At 37.2% G+C, this 24,334-nt stretch overlaps 1 pseudogene; it reads left to right on the top strand.

Annotated features, from left to right (window-relative positions):
- LOC112835459 (signal recognition particle receptor subunit alpha pseudogene) overlaps positions 1-19,083 on the top strand; it is a 96,673-nt pseudogene extending 77,590 nt beyond the window's left edge.
- The last annotated feature ends 5,251 nt before the right edge of the window (positions 19,084-24,334 follow it).

Raw genomic sequence — 24,334 nt, forward strand, 5'->3', positions numbered from 1 at the left:
ACACACACACACACACACACACACACACACACACACACACACACACAGACTTTCAAATAACATCCCAGATGACTCTGTTTCAGGAAACACTACCATACACCCATATGCACTACCCATAGCACCAATCTGGGAAAGTGAGTCAGAACTCAGACAGAATCTTTGTTCTAATTCAAAGAAGGAATACATTCATTTGGAGCAGTCTATGTACAGTACCCAAATACAGTCAATCAATATGTTGATAACAAAAGCAAAATATTATAAATTAGTATAGTACTCGTCTGCATTTGCAATTAAGATATTATCCAGCACTTGCCATTTTTTGAAATATTTAAGGTGCATTAATCATATAAAATCCTGTCTTGGAATAAAAAGTATTAGTCATATCAGAACTTAGTGATTAACATTAGTTCTTTGTGTATTAGTTTCCTAGGGTTTCTTTAACAAAGTATCTAAAACTAAGAGGCTTAAAACAATGAAAGCCATTCTTTCACAGTTCTGAAAGCTATTATTTGTTGAAAAGTAAAGTTTTGGCAGTGTTGGTTCCTTCTGAGATTTCCAAAAGAAGATGTGTCTCTTACCTTTCTTCTATCTTCTGATGAGGACCAGCAATCTCTGGCATTCCTTGATTTGTAAATGAATTACTCCAATCTCTACCTCTTTTCACATGCTATTTTCCCTGCATGTTCCTGTGTCCAAAGTTCCCACATTGTATAAGGATAAGATACCAGTCATATTGGATAAAAAGCCCCCCTAGTGACCCTGTTTTATCATAATTAAATCTGCAAAGACCCTACTTCCAAATCTTTAGGTCACATTCACAGGTACAGGGGTTTAGGAATTTAACGTAACATCTTTTGGGGAGACACAATTCAACCCATAATGCTATTTTTGCAAAATAAACTTTTTTTTCACAATAATACTAGAAAATAATTTGGCCTCCTTTTCCACGCTCATTTAAAAAAATTCTCTATAATTTGGTTAATATGTTGCCATACGTGTTGCTATACAATTTGCCCATATGAGCTCATGAAATTTTCACCACAAGTTTAAACAGAAGGGATTTGGACCAAAGAAGTCTGGCTTGCAAACCCACCTCACGAATTTTTTAGCAAATTCCTCCTTCAGTCTCACACATTCTTGCATCTTTCCTCTTCTTTCTTCCTTTCCCTCACCCTACAGTCTCAGGATTCTCCCAATCTGTCAGATCATCCTCTCTGCTGCCTCCATACACATTCTAGGTATTTATCCTCATTGCTCAAAACTGATACAAGTGATACTATTTTCTGATTGCCAAGATTTCAAGAAATTCAACTTAAACTAGCCTGCTGAAATACATGTTAATGGTGAGTGTATGGGTTACCTTTCTAGGTCTGAATTATAAAAGTTTGGGTCTTATATAGAAAAGGAAATAACTATAAGGGCTAATAATTATTTGAGTAGAAATTTGAAAGTTTGGATTCAAAAGAATTTGATATGGAATTTGTGCTCTGCTGAAAAGCAGTTGACACATTAGGTTACATTGAATTTCTGTAAAATCAGGATATATAAAAAGCAGGTTAACCTTATCAATCCATTTTAACAGACAAGGAACCTGAGGTAGGTGAAGGTTGGATAACTTGTTTCAGGTCACACACCTAATAAATAGAAGTGGTCTCAAGCCTTCATTGAACTATCCCATACTACTTCTGTAAGATTATTTATAAGAATTAAATACGATAATGCATTTATAAATCATCTTCTTATGAGCCTCTTATTCACATGTTTTCCTGTTTTGTTTTTTGTTTTTTGTTTTTTCATAGTCATGTCTGCCTGGCATTGAAAGGGCACATTCTAATACTCAGCCATATTACAGTTTTCCTAAAGACCTCCTGCTCTTCCAAGTCATATATCATATTATGTACTCTAATCTTTGGCTGATATAACCCCACATCAGAACTAAACCCACGTTTAAAAAAAAAATGAATGAATGAACGAAAAATGTATTATCTGTTTACTATTTTAATAAATATTTTAAAAGATGCTTATGCTTCCCTTTTAAATAAGAAGTTAAATAACTAGCATTTTGTGTAAAATATGAATAATAGTCTGTATTACTTTGCAACTGACTTAATCAGCTTGGGTTGCATAACAAAATGCCATACACTGGATGGCTTGAGAAGTACAAGGTTTTTTTCCTCACAATTCTGGAATTCTGGAGACTGAAAAGTTTAAGATCAAGGTGCCAGACAGTTTGATTACTGGTGAGTATCCTCTTCTTGGCTTGTAGACAGCTGTCTTCCATGTCCTCACATGGTCTTTCCTTGGAGCATGCAGGAGGGGAGAGAAATAAAAACAGAGAGACAGAGAAAGGAAGTTATCTATCTCTCTTCCTCTTATTATAAGGTCTCCAAGCCTAGGGATTACAACCTATCTTTATGACCTCACATAAACCTTGATTACCACCTAAAAGTCCTATCTCCACATACAGTCATATTGGGGGTTAAAGCTTCAAAATATGAACATGGAGGGGCAGAGTTTAGCTCAGAGACTGATTCTTACCCTTTTTATATAAAATGATCGATTTTAGATAATATGAAATCTTGAAAGCAAGAAAAATGTGAAGCAGAATTTAAAATGTATTATAATGAATGAATTCTAATTTTATATTATATGTAAGTCTTAACTCTTTTATAATGATTAAAACATCAGACTTTCTTAGCTTGCCTTTAGATATCTGTACTTAGATTTGAGTTTCCTTGTAACATTAGGTAGAGATTGTTTTTGCTATAGTCACAAAAACTATAAAAGTTGTTGGCATAATCTTAGTGTAATTAAATTCCCATTTATAGAAATTCTAGTGTTTGAACTGAAAGTGTTCTATTTCCATAAAACCTCAATATGCAGAATCTTATTACCCATGTTACTACTCAAATGTTAAAAAGCTCAGACTGTGAAAACATAGTTATATAGTCAATTTCCATTTAAGCAAAGAGCTTTAATAGAAGCATCAAATATGCTATTTACTGCATTAGTACTTTTGCAAGTCTTCTTGAAAGAAAGCTTTTACCTTCCTGTTTTACAACTATATTAAAGTCAATTAAGGAAGAGCTTACTCAATTTTTAGATCAAAACTCACTGCCAGTAAGTCAATTATCCTGGTCAAATTATGCTTTGAAAGGAAGGCACTATGCTTAGGGGGCTTTGGGAAAGAAATTTATATCCATTTTAGAAGCTTCAGGGCCTCTTTCACAATGTGAACTGGTCATGTAGTCCTGGTATCACTGGGCCACCAGATGCATGCACTTTCTCTTCCCTTTTTCCATACCGGTGCTTCATTTCATCAACATTGTCAGTAAAATGGGAGATATCAATTTTAAATGCTCAAAATAGAGAAATAAATAATTCTTTGTAGATATTTTTGGGTATGGTTAGCAGCCAAAGAACATGTTATCCTTTTTATATATAAGGATATAATTTATAATTGCCTATTAACAAGGCTTACTTTTTTAGGATTTTATTTTAATCATGTATGTGGGAGTGATGAAATTACTTGGATCAGCCTACATTCTTCCATATGTGTGTGTGTGTGTGTGTGTGTGTGTGTGTGTGTGTGTGTGAGAGAAAGATAATGAGAAAAAGAAAAAGAGATTCCTTTATGTGCCAAGTATCATTTTTAGGTTCTGAGAATATCACGGTGGACCAGTTCTTGTTCTCTAGGAACCCACCATCTGGCAGGGGAGAGAGAGACAGGAACCTGAAACTATTAAACTTTGGTTTGTAAGAGTTTGTTTACTATAAGAAAATGAAATAATATGCTTTGGTAGCAGAGAGAAGGACATGGTTAATTCTCCTAAGGAATAAGAACAGGAAGTCAGGAAGGACTTTGCAGAAAATAAAGTTCTGTAGTGAAGAATTAACGGTACCCAAAGAGACTTCTTCACTGTGTCCCAGATCTAGGAGATAATCTCTAAAGCCTTGAAATTTCTCAAGTTATAGGGGTGTCTTTGTTATTTATGGTGGGCTCCTGGACCATACCTGATCATTTTTGCTAATCAGGTGACTCAGGCTGGGAGCTGGCTATGACAGAAAGATCATCCATGTAATTGGAGGGTGGGGACTTTGGTTCGACCACAAGATTCAACTAATTGTGTCTATCTAGTGAAGACCCAGTAAAAACTAAGGAGACCAAAGTTCAAATGAGTTTCTGAGTTGGTAGTACTTCATGCATCTTGTCATACATGAATGACAGAAGGGTAACACATTCTTGAGGACATGAGAGATTTTCCTTTGAACCCGATCAGACTTTACCCTATGTGTTTTCTTTTCTTTGGCCAATTCAAATTTGAACCCTACAATTAGAGGTATAACACTTTTCTCAACTCCTTGAGTTGTTCCAGTGAATTATTGAAAGTGAGAGTTACTATGGGAAACTTTGGATTTGTAGTCAGCTAGTCTGAAAGAGGGTGGTCTTGGAAAACCCTATATTTGCAGATGGTGTCTAAAGTCGGGGCAGCCTTTTGGGGACTACTCCCTGAATGCTGCCTAAATCTTTATTGTGATATTTAAACTTTAGTGGATAAAATTGTAGATCTGGGCAACTTGATGAGAATTCACTTGGAGAAGGGGTAATCCTCCTATGAAATAATTCATTCCAATCTTAACATATCAAACCTCTAAGTTGTTGGAAGGAAAGGGTGTACTTAATGCATACTGTTTCACACTCAATTACATTTTTCCTACTCAAACCCATATTAGATTCTCATTTGAGTCATGGAAACTAGAGGGAGAAAAATAGAAGGACAGTAAATAAAAATTATAAGAGATTTTTCAATGAAAACTAAGGCCCTGGGACAGAAATAACAGTGCTTTGGGGCTATTTTGGACAGATGAGTTGGATTAACTCACTCATTTTGACTTCTTCCTACTATGCCATTTTTGTATTGCAGAGTTTATAAAACCAATAGCCAAATTTTATGATTCCCTTATCTAAATGTAATTTTGATATAATTGTGTAGGTCTTGATCTGGAAATAAATCCAGTGGGTAGAGAAACAGGGCATGAGCCATTTATTATCTAGGTGTTTAGCATAGCAGTGCTACCAGAAGCTGTGGATGTGGCTTCTCCACTTTGCAGATCATACCAAAATGGTATGATTCTGAAGCCAACCATTGTAGTGGTACTTCCACTTTCCACAGATAACATCCTGATCTTATCAGTATAATAAGCTCCCTTGGGATGTGCTTCTGAGGCGAGATTCTACAAGTCATTCCTGGGGGCTTTATATAGGGTATCTGCTTGGACTAAATGAATCTGCAAGTCAATTTTAACCCAATGCTTGATCTAGTTATATTCTATAACTAAACCCTCACTAATAAGCTATGCCAGCCTTCTAAATGAAGACACACACACACACACACATACACACACAAACGGGAGTCTATTTTAGGACAAAGACTAGAGATAAAAGCAGCTTGGACAATAGTAGTGGCAGTGGAGATAAGGAAGAATTGGAAACATTCAACATTTTGTATATGATTTCAGTAGAACTTGGTAATAGATTGGATGTGAGAGGTGAAGGAAAGCAAGAATAAAAAAAGGCTTTAGTTGTGGGGTTATTAAAAATTCTGTTTTTGTATATGCAAAGTTTAAGATGTCTGTGAGACCTATAAATGAAGATTGTAAATAGGAAGCTTAGAATGATGTTCAAGTTCAGGAGAGGAGTCAGAGCTACAGCTGAAGTTTGGTGATTATTCTGTCCTGGGATTGTATCCAAAGTCAGAGTCTTGGATGAAACTCTCTAGTTAAAAAATAAATAAATAAAATAAAATAATAAAAAAATATATATATATATGTATTAGAAGATATTCACAACCAATTACAATTATTGGGATTTCTCTTGCATCCACAGAATAAGTAAACAAGGAAGAGACAGCAGCAGTGGAAACTAAGCAAAGAGATGAGTGAAATTAGAGAAAAAGAAGAAATGTATGGTATCTCATTCAAGAGATAAGGATTTGGTCAATACTGTCAAGGGCTGATAAAATTTCAGATAGATGAGAAGAACAGTTATCGTTACTTTTGGCATAATGGAGATCAATGATGATGCTACCAAGAGCAGTTTGATAAACTAATAGGAATGGAAGCCACAGTAAAGCGGGATGAAAGAAATGCCAGCAACAAGTCCAGGCAAATACATTAAGAAGATTTACTAAGAAGAGTACCAGAGGATTGGGGCAATAATTGGAGTAGCATATTAGCTTGAAATTCAAGGTTTCATTAACTTTTATTTTGTCTAATAGGAGATAGTAGAGGATATTTGCATGCTGGAGGAATATTACTGTAATAAAGAGATAACATATATTAATTGCAAACAAAGTTGTTGTCAAGTTACAAGTGATGAAGATTTATTTTTTTTTTTTTAATTAAAGGAAAGACTTTGGGGGCACCTGGGTGGCTCAATTGGTTAGGTGCCCGACTCTTGATTTTGGTTCAGGTCATGATCTCTGGGTTGTGGGATTGAGCCCTGCATCAGGCTCTGCACTCATGGAGTGCTTGACATTCTCTCTCTCCCTCCCCCCCGCCCCTCCCCCACTCATGTGCTCACTCTCTCTCTCTCTAAACTAACTAACTAACTAAATAAATAAATCTTAAAAAAAAAGGAAAGACTCTTTATCTTTCTTTTGTAATACAAAGGAACATAGAGGCTATGAGTATAGGCAGAAGTGGATTTTAGACATGGTGGTAGGAAGATGAGGGATTTCTTACTTTTTCAGCTGACTTACAAGGAGAGGCAGATGGCAGGAGTTGTTGGATGATCATGTAGTCTTCCTGTTACTGTGATATAACTGAGCCAATCCGAAAAGTGAATAATAATGGAATTGGTTCTGCTAGTCTTTTGAAGGAAGATGTCCTCAAGAATTGTGAGCCTCCTGATACATCAGTGTGTAACAATATGCAGAGTATTGCCAACCAAGGAAGCTTATGCAAGTTTCAGTGTCCAGAGTTTTTACTGAGGTTTATTTAATAGGCAAGGTTGATTGAATTATTGTCCATATGGTTGAATTCAGTCCCCAGTCCTCTCCTCTCCCTGGAGGTCAAAGTCCTAACCCTCTAATCACATGTTTGGTCTTTATGGACAGCCTCCATTCTGGGTCATCTCATTAGCATAGACTGTCAGGTTTTGTCCCATTGGCCCTTCTTCGACCATTTGGGGTTCTTCTGGCTTCTACCATGAACATTATGTCTATAGTTCTAACAGCTTTCTTGCATCATGTGTTTACCTTGAAGATGAAAGACACATCCTATAAAACAGCTTGCAATACTATGACTTATGGGCCAAATCTAGCCCACCACCATTTTTTGTTTATATAGTCTTTTTGAAATACAGTCAGACCTATTGAACAGTGGGTATTGTCCAAACCTACCCTCATGCTACAATGGCAAAGTTACTTTTTCTTACTGAAGCAGAGTTGATTTTCATTAGTCATAATGGACCTATGTGGCCTACAAAGCCTAAATTATTTACCTTGAGAAAAAGTTTCCCTCTCTTTGACCCCTTAATCTATAATGATAGAAGAGGTAAAATAATTAATCTGTGTTCCTGGTAATTGTGGAGCTTCAATACCAGCCCTGGACTACTTACCTCCAGGCTGCGTTCAGTGAATAGAAAATACACTTCCAACTTACTAAAGCCACTGTGATTTTTATTTTTTTATTTTATTCATTTATTTATTGCTAAATGCAACCAAATCTAATCCTTAGTAATACATCTGGTATTTAGGAAAGACTTGATATCTAATATTTTAAAAGTTCTTTATTTTAAAAGTGAACACATTTAAATGTTTACCATGTCAACATTTTGCCATATGTCATTTATTTTCATTTTAGGGAGGTTTTAAGAACTTTTTGGTAATTTATGTCAAAGTCTCATTTTGTGAGCACTCATTAGGAAAGTGCTAGTTAGAAGAAAAAAAGTTAGAGCAAGAATTTTTAAGACAACTATTAATATCTTTCATTTTCCTCTAACATGATTTTTTTGATTCTCAATGAGCCAATATTTGCTGTGATCCAAAAGTATTCTGAGAATGTAGTCATTACTGTAAATATCCCATAGCAAAATATAAATTCTACTAATTACCATATGTCAAGTTAGAAACAAATTATCAGTTTGTTTTTCTGGGCTTAATACCAGAGATAATATTTTTCATAAAAAATACTATGCCTTCATTTTTTAGAATATTCAAAATGTTCACTTAGTTTTTGAACATTTTATCTAAAATGTTAATAACATCTGGAGTATCTTCACTGATATTGAACAAATGTTACATTAAGTTTTAGTGTTATTAAATCTTACAGTAGATCAAATAACATCCCAATCTACATCAGGCAAATGCTGTGGTTACGATAATTTACAGTAGTATTTCAACATAGTTCCATAATTACACATTTACTTAACCAATTAAGCATGAAAGTGGCATTATTGTCAGCAATATGATATATGACCTGAACATAATTTGGTTAATGAGGAACAAGAAATGCCTGCTAAGTAGGGCAGGTACTCTGTTAGCAGAGGATTGCTAATTGCCCCTGACATATGTCAGATTGAATGGTCCTATGTTAATAAAAAAAAAAAAAAAAGCTGAGTGGATAAATTATATTGAAAACAGGCCTTTTTTTATTTGTAAAATATTGGTAAACATTTAATTCTAGAAAGTTGAAAAAAAAGTATTCAATAGACAGTAATTGTAGACATTGTGCAAATTCTCCTGTGTACTCAATGATAAATAACTGCTGACATTTCAGATTTTTGTCTGTTATGAACTTCTAGAGAAAAATCTTTACTCCCAATTTCTAATTATCTAGACTCCCAAATGTATCCACCCACAAAATCCCCTGGCTTAAGTTGGAGCCAAATCTTAACTCATAAAATCCTTTTAACTCCCTCAACTCTTTCTCCTTTCCTACAAATAAGCAAGACAATCAACATTTTACCTGAGGAAGAGAAAACTGTTGAAGGGAACAGATTTTTGAATTCTTGTTGTCAGATTTCAGTGAAATTCTTTATTGTTGATTGACAAAGAATTAATGCAAATCTAAGCAGTCCAAAGGATGCTGGATTTTTTTTTTTTGCTTGTGTGTGTGTGTGTGTGTGTGTGTGTGTGTTTAAGGGGATTTATGCTAGGAAATACAAAATATCAGAAAAACATATAAATTATGAAATACAAGGTATTCATCTGCACTTACGAAAAACAGAAAAGATTCTAATGACTCAGCTTGTAGTCTCTGAGATAATTCAGTATGGTTTCTAGAGCTTGGATTTGTGGCTGTATCTAACCTGCATTAAAACATATGGAAATGGTCTATATGAAATGTTAATTATGAACTCATCTTTTGTGTTAAATGTTCTTTGACATGTACTTTGTTAATACGACTGTTTTTAAAATGCTATGTTAAAGGAGCAGTTTAGCACAGAAATTATAATATCATACAGTTCTTATACCTCCTAGATTTATCATTTTGGTAAATTTACTTTTTATTTTTTAAAGATTTTTTTATTTTTAGAGTGAGAGAGCACATAGGGTGGGGAAGGGCAGAAGGAAAGGGAGGGAATCTCCAGCACACTCCCTGCTAAGTGCAGAGCTCCACACAGGGCTCGATCTTAAGACCTTGAGATCACATCCTGAGCTAAAATCAAGAGTCAGTCTCTTAACTGACTGTGCCACCCAGGCACCCTTCATGTTGGTCAATTTAAATAGCTTCTCTGAAACTCTCTTCATTGTAATGAAATTGTAGTATTATTACTGATCCCATAAACTCATCACACAAAAATGGTAATTAACATTTGCATGTAAGAGTCCTCTCCTCATCCCTATTTCATATCCCTTTCCCACCACCATTCAAAAAGACTGTTTTCTTCTAAAAACATAATACATTTAATTTATAGAAAATATGTAATGGCCACATTAAGAATTAACATAGTGTGTCAGTTTTACAATTTGTTGAGAATTTAGTTATAAGCACTAAATTTATTTTGAAAAAATAACATATTTTTAAAATTTTTTCCAGGTTTATTTCTACACCCAATTTTGGTTAGGTTCCTTGATATATAGAAATAATTTTAAGTATTTCAAAAGTTTTAAACATAATTTAAATTTAAACATAATTTAAATATCAAATTTCTCAAATATTTTGTTTTATGTTTGGTTCGTTGATTTTCTCCCCACTGGTAAAATTTATTAGACATACCCCAATAATTTTCTTTCATGTTCCTTTAAAATAAAGGTAAGTAAATATGACCAAAGAAGTTCAAAAGTATTTTTAGTTTTCTTATTTTATATAAGTGGAAAATAACAAAGACTTAATACTTTTTTATATAACACATAATGAAATTCCATATTGGTGTGTGCAGGGACTATTGTGTACTAAAACTTCAAACAATTTATAATTAAGTTAGATTTTATGAAAAATGTACTGTACTTATTTGGTAAGTAATAAAGGCATCAAACTCTGATTTCTTAAATAAAAAAGCCTTCCTGATGTTCCTTTTATCATGATAAGTTCAGAAAATTGTGTTCTGAACTCTTTCCATTTGTTATTTTCCAACCATATTTTATTGAAAATCTATGACTCATATCTTGGCACTATTTCTAATTGAAATTAGTTAGTTTCTAGCTTGTCTGAAAACAAGTTTGCAAGTCTTAGGTTTTGCCTGACTTTCATAAAGAACAAATGTTATGTGAATGTTTAACTTCTTTGCAGTCTGGTCCTACCCAAACTGTTCATATTTATTTCTTACTTTCCAACCAGTTTCCTTAGCTCTAGGAACTCTGTCCCTCTGCACAAAGATGGTGGATTCTAGTCATTTCAGCTTCTATTCTAATGCTCAAGTTTTACATTTGTTTAGAATCCCCTCTTCACTTAACTGTTTTAAATCACTCTGACTTTTCAGGATCTTTTTTCTCATTTCCGTTGGAATTATTTGTGGCTACTCTACTTGATGCCTCATTCTCCAATACCCTTTAGAGATTGAAATCTGCCCCTGTGAAATTCAGCAATGAACCATTTAAGTTCATATCTGTTTCTGTATTTGTTTCATAAATGTTAGGTCTATCTCTCAAATAGTTTATGGTCTCTGGGAGGGGAGAACAGCCTATTTTATTTATTTTTTTTATTTTCTCCTCTATCTCCCACAGTTACAGTTAGAGAAAACTGTTAACGGAGGATAGTTAGAAGAAAGGCAGGCAGGGACGAGGGGCACGCCCATCCTAAGAGGAAACTACCCTTAAAAGGAAAAGGACCCCATCCTGTTATTCTATACCACCCTGAAAGGAGTCCTCCATCCTTTCCCATGTAAACAACTACCTCATAGGTAGATGAGTGCTTGGATGAAAACCTGAATCGGTGACAGGCACATGGAGTGTTAATTAGATTGAAGCAGCCCACCAACAATCTAATAAAAACCCCAAGACTTAGAAACTGCAAGGACAACCCTCTTGGGTCTCCTCCCTCTTCAGGAGCTTTATACTGTCAGTCAATAAACTGATGTGGGAAACAAAGGAAGAATAAAAATTAATAACTTTCCTTACTACCTAGAGTCCATTGACAAGTCCTTGAAACAGGCAGAGTGACATTCCTCTAGGGACTCAACTGCCTTGATGTTGACACTTTGCTAAGGGCAAAAGGCAATCCTAGCCTCACCCCAAACCCCCACACCAGGATCCTGTAAGTCTACTTTAACATATAAAAATTCCTCTGAAAACTTCCTTTATCTCTAACCCCCCCCCAAGATACATGTCAGCAATCATCTCCCAAGCATATGGCCCACCGATATACATCTGAAGGGTCTCATGACTAAGGTTTTATTAGACAGTAATAAATGACCTTTCCCCAATAATAACAACCCTCTCAAGGTCCTGGAAACTTTGCTTCCAAAATTCCTTAGAGATTTATGCTATCCCTAACCCCCTCCCAACTTGAAAGTATATAATAAGCCACTCTTCATGACCCCAGTGCAGCTCTTTCTGCCCATGGGTCTTGTCCTCATGCTTTAATAAAATCACCTTTTTGCACCAAAGACATCTCAAGAATTCTTTCATGATCATTGGCTTCAAACACTAATGTCTTTTCTACATCATAAACTTTACTATCACTCAATAAACTTGGCTTTGCTGCCCACCACTCTTTGTCTAGACTACCTCTTCATTCTTCGAAGCAGTGTACCAAGAACTGTGGGCACTGAAGGAAAAGAAATCCTGAAACAGTATGGCCAAGCTTTATACATTATATTGCTAATTAACTTCCAGGACTTACCTGTATGATTATATGCTGAGGATTCAACATGGTGCCTATCTTGTACACTATGAAGGTTCAGTGATTGGCAACCATTTTTATCATTATTACTTCCTTTGTCTTGCTCTTATTTTTTTTAATTTACATTTTTCAGTATCCCTGTTGAAGTTGTATCCATTTTATATAAAGTAGATTCTCTAGATCTTTCTTCTTTTCCAGATTTGCAAATTGTGATGTGTTTGGGGATTAGGGCTCTTCACACCTCTCTCTATGCTCCCTCACTTCCTCCCTCCCTCATTACTTTCAGAAAACCCTTGAAGGAAAGAGGGATTGGTGTGATTATAGAGTGGAAAGGATAGAGGATGAATGGAGATATCATTATTTTTAATTTTGTTTTTATTTTTCAGGACGAGGGGATATAGAGATTTATGAAAGGAAAAGGTGTGGGTAAATGTAGATGTTCACAAAGATGAAGGAAGATGTAAAATTGAGGGAGACAATATCAGATAGCCTCAATGTTCTTGATGATGCAAAGGCAGGATAGTCATCAAAGAAAGGTAAAAAAAAAAAAAAAAAAAAGTTGTGTAGGACTCTTGAGAATTTTGAAGATTTTGTACTGTCACCAAGCAGAAAGAACTAAAATGTGACTTCAGGAAATAAATAAATAAATAAATAAATAAATAAATAAATAAATAAATAACTGTGCTGGAGACTTTATTGAAGTTTTGAGGTAAAGTGCTTTGCGTTAAGACCAATATTTTCATCTGAAAACGATATGATTTCTGATTTGTGATAACTCAAAATCTAGTTTGGGAAAAGTGTTTAAGGTATTAACTTCTGATAATGTCAAGCTCTAATGAAGGGTTGCAGGATGAGATGTCTCCAAATGTGCCATTTTGGCATAAAGATTATTTTGAGTTAAAGGTAATAAAAAATGCAGCAGATGCAGGAAAAGCCTTCTGCCTTCCCATCCTGGCCTAACTTTACATTGGAAAGGAGAGCTTGCAACAGGAAGAGAACTATTAACAGAGACTCCCCTTTAGGGAAGAAACTTATCTACATAATAGAGCAACCTTATCTTCCCCCAAACATCCCTTTTCACCTTGCTAATGAGCTTTCTCCACCCTGTATCTTCAGACCCTGCCCCTCTCCTTAACTCAGATAAGCTTCATGTTGCCTCACTGTCTTTTCAAATCTAATGTCCATGTGGACTCCCTATGCTTATGTCTACTAAATTTGATCTTCTCCTGTTCATCTGTCTCATGTCAATTTGATTCTAAGTAAGCTAGAAGGCCCATAGGGCAGAGGAAGATCTCCCTCCCCAACAGTAACAATAGAAAATATGCTAAGGACTTCAAAGAACTAAAATTTTACTTTCTCAAAACACAAGTAGGCAGATTTCTGAGGCCGTAGTATTGTCTATCTTGGGAAATCACAAAGTCCAAGAACTGGCTTACCTATTGTGGCCTTTCAAGAGTTTTTACTCATTCAGTGTCACACAAACTATGCATAGGTATAAAAGTAAACTTGACAAAGTTTGTATTTTGAAAAGTTCAAACTCTGCTAGAAGAAAAGTGACACATATGCAAGCAGCATGATACTAAATTAAAAGCGGTATGTCTTAAAAGATATGTGGACATTCAAGCATGGGAAAAGAACTTGTTACTGAATATATACTACTCTGATTCTAAGATTGTGTCTATGCCACCAAAAGTCAAGTTAGTTATCTTGATTATTTTGATGGTCAATTTCAGATTGTTTTTCATTCACCTACCTTTCCTGAATATCAGGAAGTAGTAGAGGATGGTGATTAGGGCTTATATCACAATTCTCTTTAATACCTATAAGCTTTTGGCAGGATTCTAAACAAGTATTAACCTCTCTCACTTTTCTTTTGACAATGTTGAACTTTATCAAAGCCATTATCCTGGAAAACAATGTTTGTGAAATCTCCCACACATTTTGTTTTTGTTATTCCACGATACAACAAATGGAAAACACAATCCTTCCTCATATAATTTAGATAGTCTTAATGTCCCATTTGTTTGCTTGTAATAATACCAGACAAAGCAACTCTAAATTTCCAAACTTTGCTTCATAAATGATTAGCTGAACTATTTTGTCCTCACTGATGAATTAGAACAGAATAGTTGTTAATTTTTGGTTAAGATTCTTTCCTTCCCCCTTGCTCTGAACTTTGGCCCACCCTCAGTTTAGGCCAGCATGAACCCTTCCTTAATGGCCTCTCTCTAGATCTCAGAGTAAAAACTTCTTGATCTGCTATCAGATCACTGTCACCTCCATTTGTTTATCCCATTCATTCCACTTATGTACATCCAAATCTTTCTAGCCTTTTTACTCCTGCCTTTGATACACTTATAGATCTTTTTGTAGAAGTTATCTCCCTATTGCAATAGTTTCCCTCCCTTTATTTTTATAATCTATTCAAATAAATCTTCCCTTACATAATTTTATGTTTTTGTTTTGTTTTGTTTTTCATACTTCTCTAAAAATTTCCACAAAGTTTAATTTTCCCTGAGCTATGCTATCTGGAAAACAGCAAAAGATACAGTTAAGAATTTTCCCCCCCACCTTATTGTGTTCCAAAAGAGCGCCCTTGCCCTTGTCCAAGAAAAATTGAACCAGATGGAGTTAATCAGGCAAGGAAGACTTTATTCAAGACTATTGCAACAGGGGAGAGAAATTGAAATCAACTCCACTGAAATAAAAGGCAGGAGAGATTTTAAGTGCCCAGTGAGCTAGTGGAAAAATATTGGAGGACCTTAGGGAGAGGTTAGCAATGTGATTAGTTGTGTTTGCTAATTGGTGCTTATCTAAGTTGGGATCCTACCCAGACTAGGGATTGGGGGTCCTTTCTTTCTTGATGACTGCTTTTCAAAATCTGAGAGAAGATTTATATCTCAATAGAGAAAAAGAATTTAGAATTGCAAGTTTTCTAAAGTAAATTATCTAAGAAAAAGGAGGTCAAGGGCCTAGAGATAAGGAGCAAATGGTCTAAAGTATAGCTAAACTGAAAGGAACTTTAAGGCTGTCATGGTACCCTGCATATTCTGAGATAAAAGCCATCTTTATCTTTCTTCAGTGACCTGGAGAAGATGCTTCTTTCTTCCTCATGCTTGCCATAATAATAAAGGATGACTTCTTTGTTTATCTACCTCTCTAAAACCCCAGGGCTCTCTTCCTTTCCTTTGAGACTTTCTTCATTAATGAATGTTTTCCCTACCATAGTAGCCTAGATAAAATCCTTTCCTTGTTTTCTGTTGCATTTTGTCTTTCACAAGGTAACATACTACACCATTTCAAATTTTAAAAAGATTAAATGAGATGATTTAAACAAAGCACTTAGCATGATACCTGAAACATAATTCACTTTTAAATAATCAAATCTGCAAGTAAAATTATTTTGAGTATCTAAGAAAAGTTGTCCTTTAAACAAGTGTCTAATTCTATTAAGAAATAGTTTCATATGACTTCCCACAATTAGATATAGATGGGATTATGTCTCCCCTTAACCAGGTGATGAACTTAAGTGAAAGCAAGTTTCAAATTGATACCAATGCATGTATAAGCATTCTTAGCAAAGAAGCACAAATCCCCATTATTAACCTGTTTTTCCTAAATTGCCCCAGCTCTCTTTCCTCAGGCATTTTGACAAGTACCTTGTGAGGAAGTTCACTCTGAGTCAAGAAGAACCATATTCTGATGGCAGGCCAGGCAAATATCTGGTGGGACCAGACAATGGAATCCTCCCTTAGTGACTGGAGGATGATAGACATGAGACCAACCAGAAATTTTGACCTTGAGATTAGTTTAATAAGTTCCAAGATGCAGGGTCTGCTGAATTCTTATATTCTTTTACACAAGAATAACAAGATCCCTACAGATTTTCTAGGCAAATTTTTTCTTGAATTTATGTCACTAACAAAAAATTATGTATAACATTACTCATGCTAATTACTGAACCCTCTATGTAAAGTTAGATGAAACCATTTAGGTCATTTGCTATAACCTTTAGAGTATTGAGTCCTGATTGGAGCCTTTCAGGTGCTTACCAAAAACCCCTTGGATATGAATTCCTGATTAAAGCACTTCAAATGTTAACTAACAGCCTTTAGATTGGTACTTTGCTCTAACTTGTATAGCAATACATTCTACTAATCCTAACAAACCATTGTTAAAGTAAGTAATATATTAGACACCATTAATATTTTTATATTTTGTTTTGTTTTATGTGCTAAATAATGAATTTGGATCTACATAAAGCCTTGCATTGGTTCTTACCCACATAGCCTTTTATAGTACACAGTAAATTTTCTTCTGCAGGCCTTTTCCAACATTTTGAAGAGATGACTTCTGAGCAGATGGACTTGGAACATAGGATTTTACTTCACTGAATATTTCATAGGTCAGTCTTATGCTGGTTAGTTTTTAATTTTCAGTGATGATATCTACTTATTTTCCTCATTGAACATATTTTAAGTATATGGGAAATATTTGAAGACTTGATGAAATTGCAGTTGATCTGAGTAAACAAGCTATATTCTGTATTAAATGAAAGAAGGGAAGGAAGAAGGAGAGAAGGGAGGAAAGAAAGAAAAGGAAGGAAGGAAAAGCAAGGAAGGAATGAAGAGAAAGAAAGAAAGAAAGAAAGAAAGAAAGAAAGAAAGAAAGAAAGAAAGAAAGAAAGAAAGAAAAGAAAGAAAAAGAAAGAAAGACACGACAAGAAAAGAAACTAAAATATGGGCGGTTGAGCCAGTTTCCAGGGCCGCTGGTGTGACGTGTCCCGCGCTTGGTGCAGCAGGAAGTGGAGGCGATGGTGGCCTGAGTTCCCCGCGCCGGCCCGGCTCCTCTCCCGCTGCTGGCGTGCTCGACGTCTTCACCATTTTCTTCAAGGGCGGGCTTGTCCTCTGGTGCTTCCAGGTCGTGAGCGACTCACGCACCTGGCCCATTAATGCGTTGATTCGTTCTGTGCTGCTACAGGAAAGGGGATGTAACAACTCCTTCATCCATGAGGCACTCACACTCAAGTATAAACTAGACAACCAGTTTGAGCTGGTGTTCATGGTTGGTTTTCAGAAGATCCTAACACTGACGTATGTAGACAAATTGATAGATGATGTGCACCAGCTGTTTTGGGGCAAGTATTGCACAGAGATCCAACAGCAAAGTGCTTTAAGTCTATTGAATGGCACTTTTGATTTCCAAAATTACTTCCTGTGGCTCCTTGGTGAAGCAAAGGAGAGCAGTAAGATTTATGCTCCCACTACCATGAAGAAATTTGAAGATTCTGAAAAGGCCAAGAAACCTGTGAGGTCCATGATTGAGACATGGGGTGAAAAGCCCAAGAAAAAAGCAAAGAACAGCAAAAAAAAAAAAAAAGGGGGGGTGCAAGAAGGAGAGTTTTGATGGCCCTTTGGCTACCAGCAAAGCAGTTCCTGCTGAAAAGTCAGGTTTCCCAGTGGGGCCTGAGAATTGGGTAGAACTTTCCAAAGAGGAGCTCATACACAGGAAGCGAGAGAAGTTCATTCAGAAGCATGGGAGAGGTCTGGAGAAGTCCAACAAGCCCATGAAATCAGATGCTCCAAAGGAGAAGGGCAAAAATGCACCCCGGGTATGGGCACTGGGTGGCTGTGCTAACAAGGAAGTCTTGGATTATAGCCTTCCCACCACCAGTGGAGCCCCTGAGGTTGCCCCACCTGAGGACATCAACTTGATTTGAGGGACTGGGTGTGGAGGGCAGCTTCAGGATTTGGACTGCGGCAGCTCAGATGATGAAGTGGCTGCTCAAAACACCACCAAACCTAGTGCTACCAAGGGAACTCTGGGTGGCATGTTTGGGATGCTAAAGGGCCTTGTGGGGTCCAAGAGCTTGAGTTGTGAAGATGTGGAGTTTGTGGTGGATAAGATGCATGATCATCTCATTGCTAAGAATGTGGAAGCAGGCATTGCGGTCCAGCTCTGTGAATCTGAGGCCAACAAGTTGGAAGGGAAGGTGATGGGGACATTCAGCAAGGTGACTTCCACAGTAAAGCAAGCCCTACAAGAGTCCCTGGTGCAGATTCTGCAGCCATGGCATCGTATAGACTTGCTCTGGGATATTATGGATGCCCAGCGTCATCAGTGCCCTTATGTTGTCACCTTCTGTGGCATTAATGGAGTGGGGAAGTCTACTAATCTTGCCAAGATTTCCTTCTAGCTGTGTTAGAGAATGGCTTCAGTGTCCTCATTGCTGCCTGCAACACATTTCGTGCAGGGGCTTGGAGCAGCTGCATGCCCACACCCGGTGCCCGAGTGCCCTACATCTCCCGGAGAACCACGGTGGCCGCCCACACTATGGTGCAGTTGTTTGAAAAGGGCTACGGCAAGGACACTGCGGGCATTGCCCTGGAAGCGACTGCTTTTGCACGTAACCAAGGCCTTGATGTGGTGCTGGTGGACACAGCTGGCCGCATGCAAGACAATGCCCTTTTGATGACCGCCCTGGCTAAGCTCATAACTGTCAATACACCTGACTAGCTGTAGTTTGTGGGGGAGTCCTTAGTAGGCAATGAGGCCGTGGACCAGCTGGTCAAGTTCAACAGAGCCTTGCCTGACCATTCTAGGGCTCAAACACCCCCGCTCATTGATGGCAGTATCCTTACCAAATTTGATACCGTTGATGACAAGGTGGGAGCTGCTATTTCTATGACCTACACCATAAGCAAATCCATCGTCTTTGTGGGCACTGGCCAGACCTGCTGTGACCTATGCAGTTTCAATACCAAGGCTGTGGTGGCTGCCCTCATGAAGGCTTAACATGGCTCTTGCCCAAAACCAAAGCCCCTCTTCCTGTATCAAGAATGTGCTTTAGATTATGTGAGCAACTTCTCTTCAGTAGCCAATACAGAGGCAGTGAGGAGAGATCCATGGGCTTGCAGCTCCCCATGCCCCACTCCCTGGAAGCCCAGCCTCCACCTGCAAGGAGGGCTTAATCATGTTACAGTCCACTGCCCATCGCTCCCTTCCCTGATAGTCCTCCCCTTCTACTCAGGCATTCCCTTCACTCTGCCTACACACACAGTCTCATTATAGCTTTGATCAACGGTTGGAAGATCCAGCACCGGAGCTTTGCTAATTCACATGGTCACAGGGATGTCTGAGCACAATGAGCCGTCAGGAGACTTCCAGAGCCAGCTCTGGCTTCTCCCTTGGATACATAGCTTTCAGGTTCCTGGGGGCTAGGAGGATACCCACCACACTGTGGCAGTGTATGGCTGCTAATTCTGATGATGACGCCATCCCCACTGTTTCCTCAAAAGATCAGCTAGGCCAGAGTGATTTGTTACAAATGAATGAAAGGAGTTCCTGCTTCTCTCAAAAATGAAGGGGGTTGAGCTGCAGTATTGCATTGGGCTTCTCAGCCTTCCAACTCTTCCCTGCTCCCAGAATCCAGATGTAAGCTTTGCACGTTCCTCCTTCCTGAGAGAGAACCCGGAAGGGGTCAGAAGGCTATACAAGTTGTCCCTCTCCCCCACCCCACTCCTCACCTGAGGGGATCCTGGCTTTTCTTCATCCTCCTCTCTAAAGTGCCTGGTAGACAACTGCTATATTGAAGAATACAAACCTCTTGTTAAAACTTATCCTGTAGCTTGGTATTACACATGTGCTATTAGTGCAATAAAGTGAAGGCTGTCTGCCCAGAGAAATACATAATTTTATAAGAAAATAAATTTAATAAGTAAATTGCCAAAAAAAGAAACAAATATGGTAGAGATATTAAACAGAATAAATTTGTTTAGCCAATTTTTATTTTATTTTATTTTATTTTAAAGATTTTTATTTATTCATGTGAGAGAGAGAGAGAGAGAGAGAGAGGCAGAGGGAGAAGCAGGCTCCCAAGGAGCAGGGAGCCCGATGCGGAACCCGATCCCAGGACTCTGGGATCATGACCTGAGCCGAAGGCAGACACTTAACGACTGAGCCACCCAGGCGCCCTAGCCAATTTTTATTTTAAATTACCTATAAAATGCCAGCAATGTAAAAATGAGAAGTAAACATCAAAATAGTCAGTTTTCTTCTGAAAGGCCTAAATGTACTCTTTTTCGCAAAGTGCCAAAAGAACTAAAAAACAACAAAATGAATATTTTTAAGGTGCTGCGTCAGCTCTTAAAACAGACAGTGCTGACATTTTGAGGTGAGCAAGGAGAGAAAAAAAAAACCTCTTTACTGTTTCTTGTTGTGGTTCTTTATTTGCAACATCATCCACATATCTACCAGTTCTCTTAAGGAAAGCAGACAATGGCAAGCAACATTTGATTTTGAGTGGTTGAAGTATTATGAGGGCAATTTTTGAAAGGAAATATTTGGAAAAATAATTTTCAAAGGCATCAGCAAAGCAAAATTATCAAGGAGGAATTAGCATGTTTTCTTTGTTAAAAAGTTGCTTTCTGATTGCTTGATATTTACTTTACTCTGCCCTTGAAATTTTCATGTTTCATTCTCCTTACAAAGTATTTTGCTAAGCTACTGGTTCAGATAGGTGGTGTAGAACTTTAATCATGGTGCAGTATGCATAATGATTTTAGGCATGAGTGGGAATAGGTAGGGATGGAAAGGCCCAGGATTTCATTTATGCTTACTTATTTTCTCCAGTGCATACAAGTATTAATTGGTTAATAAAATTTATTAATCCTTAATTATTCATCATTTTAGTAATATTTTCAAGTTAAGTAATCGTCTATTGAAAGACCTATTCTGACATTTACACACGCACATACTTGTGTGTATCGCTAAAGAAAGACTAGTTTGTAATCGGTACAGTTACATTCTGTAAAAACTAAGAGATATTTTTTTAATTTTCTTTTTAGATTTTATTCACTTATTTGAGAGAGAGAGACAGAGATAGTGAGAGAGACCACAAGTGGGGAGGAGAGGGAGAAGCAGGCTCCCTGCAGAGCAAGGAGCCTGATGTGGGACTCAATCCCATTTTCTTTTTTAAAAAATATTTATTTGAGAGAGAGAGAGCAAGAGAGAACATGAGCAGGTAGAGAGGCAGATGGAGAGGGAGAGGAAGACTTCCCCACTGATCAGGGAGCCCGATGCAGGACTCGATCCCAGGACCCTGAGCAGAAGGCAGATGCTTAACCAACTGAGTCACCCAGGTGCCCCATAAGAAATATTATCTACTGTATAGTATTTCCACTAGAGACAGGGAAGTATAGTTAGTAATAGCTGTTTTGTTTTTACTTCTTATTCCCAAATATCTATATCTTCTAGCATAGCATCCAAGTTGGAAGGGGGAAGGGGGTAACCTTTCCCAACTCTAGGCCCATGTGTTTTAGGAATGACTAGACTAACCCTACACATGTAGTTCTTAAAAACAATGCAAGATCCAAGCCAGCCCAATTTGCATTACATCCCTGTGTCCACAATTATTAACTCAAGTTTGTATAAATGATGGTTGGTTCAAAGAGACAAACTCTCTGAATTCTAGATTTGGTAAGCTGATACGAGGTGGGTCTGGCACATTAGTAGTTATTCTGGCATTGAACAATACGAGAATATTTGAGAATCAAGCCAATGTAAAGAAATCAGAGTGAGACCACAAAAAGAATAAACACAGGGTCCTAAATAGTTTGAGCACCAAGATTTAGCTGTATGAGATATCCATTCCTAGAACTTTCATTTCATCTACATAAAATAATTTTCCTTATTTGATAACATGAATTTAAGGAATTCTGCCACTTGAAAACAAAGGATCTGGTCCACATAAAGAGAGCAACTCAGATGACTGAGCCATGATCTCCTGTAAGAACTTGTTCTCATCCTCAGCTTTTACTAACCCAATTCATGTGTTCTTTATCACCCTTAAATTTTGCATTTGAGACATGCTGTGACAACTGTCTTTCTTCTTTTGCAGAGTTGTGGAGAATATTTCTTGGGATTCCACAACAATACATTTTACTTAGATTGCAATGGGATATGTTTGATTCTGCTTTTCTGTCAAACTCATAAAGTGTAGAATGTTTTATTTCTCTCATCTTTTTAATATATATTTTTTCAGCTTGAAAATCCACCTTCCTTCGTTGCATAAAACTCCTTAGAATTCAGTTTCCATTTTCAAAATTGAATCTGTGCTATAAATTATAAATACTTCAGTTGTAGAGAAAATGCAGTTAAAAGAAGGTAATACTAGACTTTCAGTGTCTTGAGATTGTGAAGTATTCATTACTTTGGAAAAACTTAAATAAAAAATGTTCTGTCATTAATATTTTTTTTTGGTTGTTGTTACTATTCTCTTTATTTTTCAGGTCTTTCCATACGGACATTCAAATTCATACTGTGTTTGCTCCTATGCTTGAAGAAACAACATCATAAAAAAATAATAGAAAGTATTTCTAATTCTAAAAAAAAGATTTTTCTGTTGTTTTTTCTTTAAATTTTGCTTTAATACCTTGTCTTTTTCAAAGGTAAATAGTTTAAAACTGGATGATTTTCTTTGAATGACTCTTTCTAAGAGGAGGAAAGGGTATATGCGTTTGCCCCTTTAGAGGAGGGAAATGTGTGCTTGTTTTGTTGTGTTTGTTACTTATTTTGCTTCTGTCTTTTATAATTCCCACAAATTATCAGCCACTAGGGAAAGCTGATGTTCAATAGACACTTCATTTGAGTTATTGTTTTTGTTATCACCGGTTGAGGAACATTAGCAAAAACGCAGCTTTGCTTTGAGGGCCTGTGGCTGTAGCTTGATGTGACGAGTGTCTAACATGGACATGCAGCATGCTGTCATCAAAGACACCTGACTGAAGGGAACAGGGTAACAACTGAGCATCTATGCTACCTTGAAGAAAGACCTGCTGCAGATGATTGAGGATTTGCTGTAAGTGCAGGTGAGGATCAGGCATTCTATTGACCCCAACATGAATGCTGATATGACTATAGACAAGGTAGTGCAGGACAGATTGGTGGAACCAGAACAGCATGAGAAGCTATTCTCGGCAAAAGAGGCTGTGACAGGTTACAGGGCCTCTTACTCTGGGCAGAGCCTTTCCTTTCTAGGCTCTGAAGAAAGGCCTCATCCCCAGAAACCAAGACCTGCACCTGCTGGAAACCCAGCAGTACACTGGTGCCATGATGGATCCTGCATGCTCTTGAACATCACCTGTGCCAGGGGCTACAGGGAAGAGGAGAGAAGGAATGTTCTGTCAGTGTCCAGGGACAATGCCAAAGAGCACTATGACACCCCCCAGCACTACCACCATCACAGAGAAGCAGGCCATGCACAACCAGCTCCAGGAGTGGTACTGGACTGACACACCCACAGGGCTGAGCTGGCTGCCACTCTCAGAAGTCCATCTTGACCCAGAAGGAAAGGCTCTATGCCAACATCTAAGCATGTGAGTCTTTTAAGAAGGAGCAGGTTGAGGTACTGGTTGGTTGCTTCACTCACTTTAAATCTCCATGGTAGAACTTAACTTTCTTTTTTTTTTTTAAAGATTTTATTTATTTATTTGACAGAGAGAGACACAGAGAGAGAGTGAACACAAGCAGCGGAAGTGGGGGAGGGAGAAGTAGGCTACCTGCAGAGCAGGGAGCCTGATGCGGAGCTCGATCCCAGAAACCTGAGACCATGACCTGAGCCAAAGGCAGATGCTTAACGACTGGGCCACCCAGGCACCCCAAGCTTAACTTTCCTTAATAGAACTTATATCCTATTTTTATTACAAACTTACTTGTTTATTTTCTAACACTCTCTTAAAAATAAGTTCCTTTATGGTTTGTATTTATTGCCTTATTCCTTTCATCTAGAACAGTATCTGGAACATTATTGGGAACCAATAAATATTTGCAAAATGAATAGAAATAAAAATGAGAATAGAAGTGAATTCATCAATAAATATGTGGTGAAATTGGTTTCTACCTGTGATTAATCCTCCTCAATAATGTCTCAATAATATTTATTTTTCAAAAACCAAATATGTTTTTCTCCATGGAAATCTGTTTTTTGCCTATAAACCATATCATTTACACACTGATTTCATCTGAAGAAATTCCCAAATCATGGATC

Source organism: Callorhinus ursinus, unplaced genomic scaffold (genome assembly GCF_003265705.2).
Source record: "Callorhinus ursinus isolate GAN/ISIS: 27379988/994484 unplaced genomic scaffold, GSC_fseal_2.0 scaffold4, whole genome shotgun sequence".
NCBI classification, from domain to species: Eukaryota; Metazoa; Chordata; class Mammalia; order Carnivora; family Otariidae; genus Callorhinus; species Callorhinus ursinus.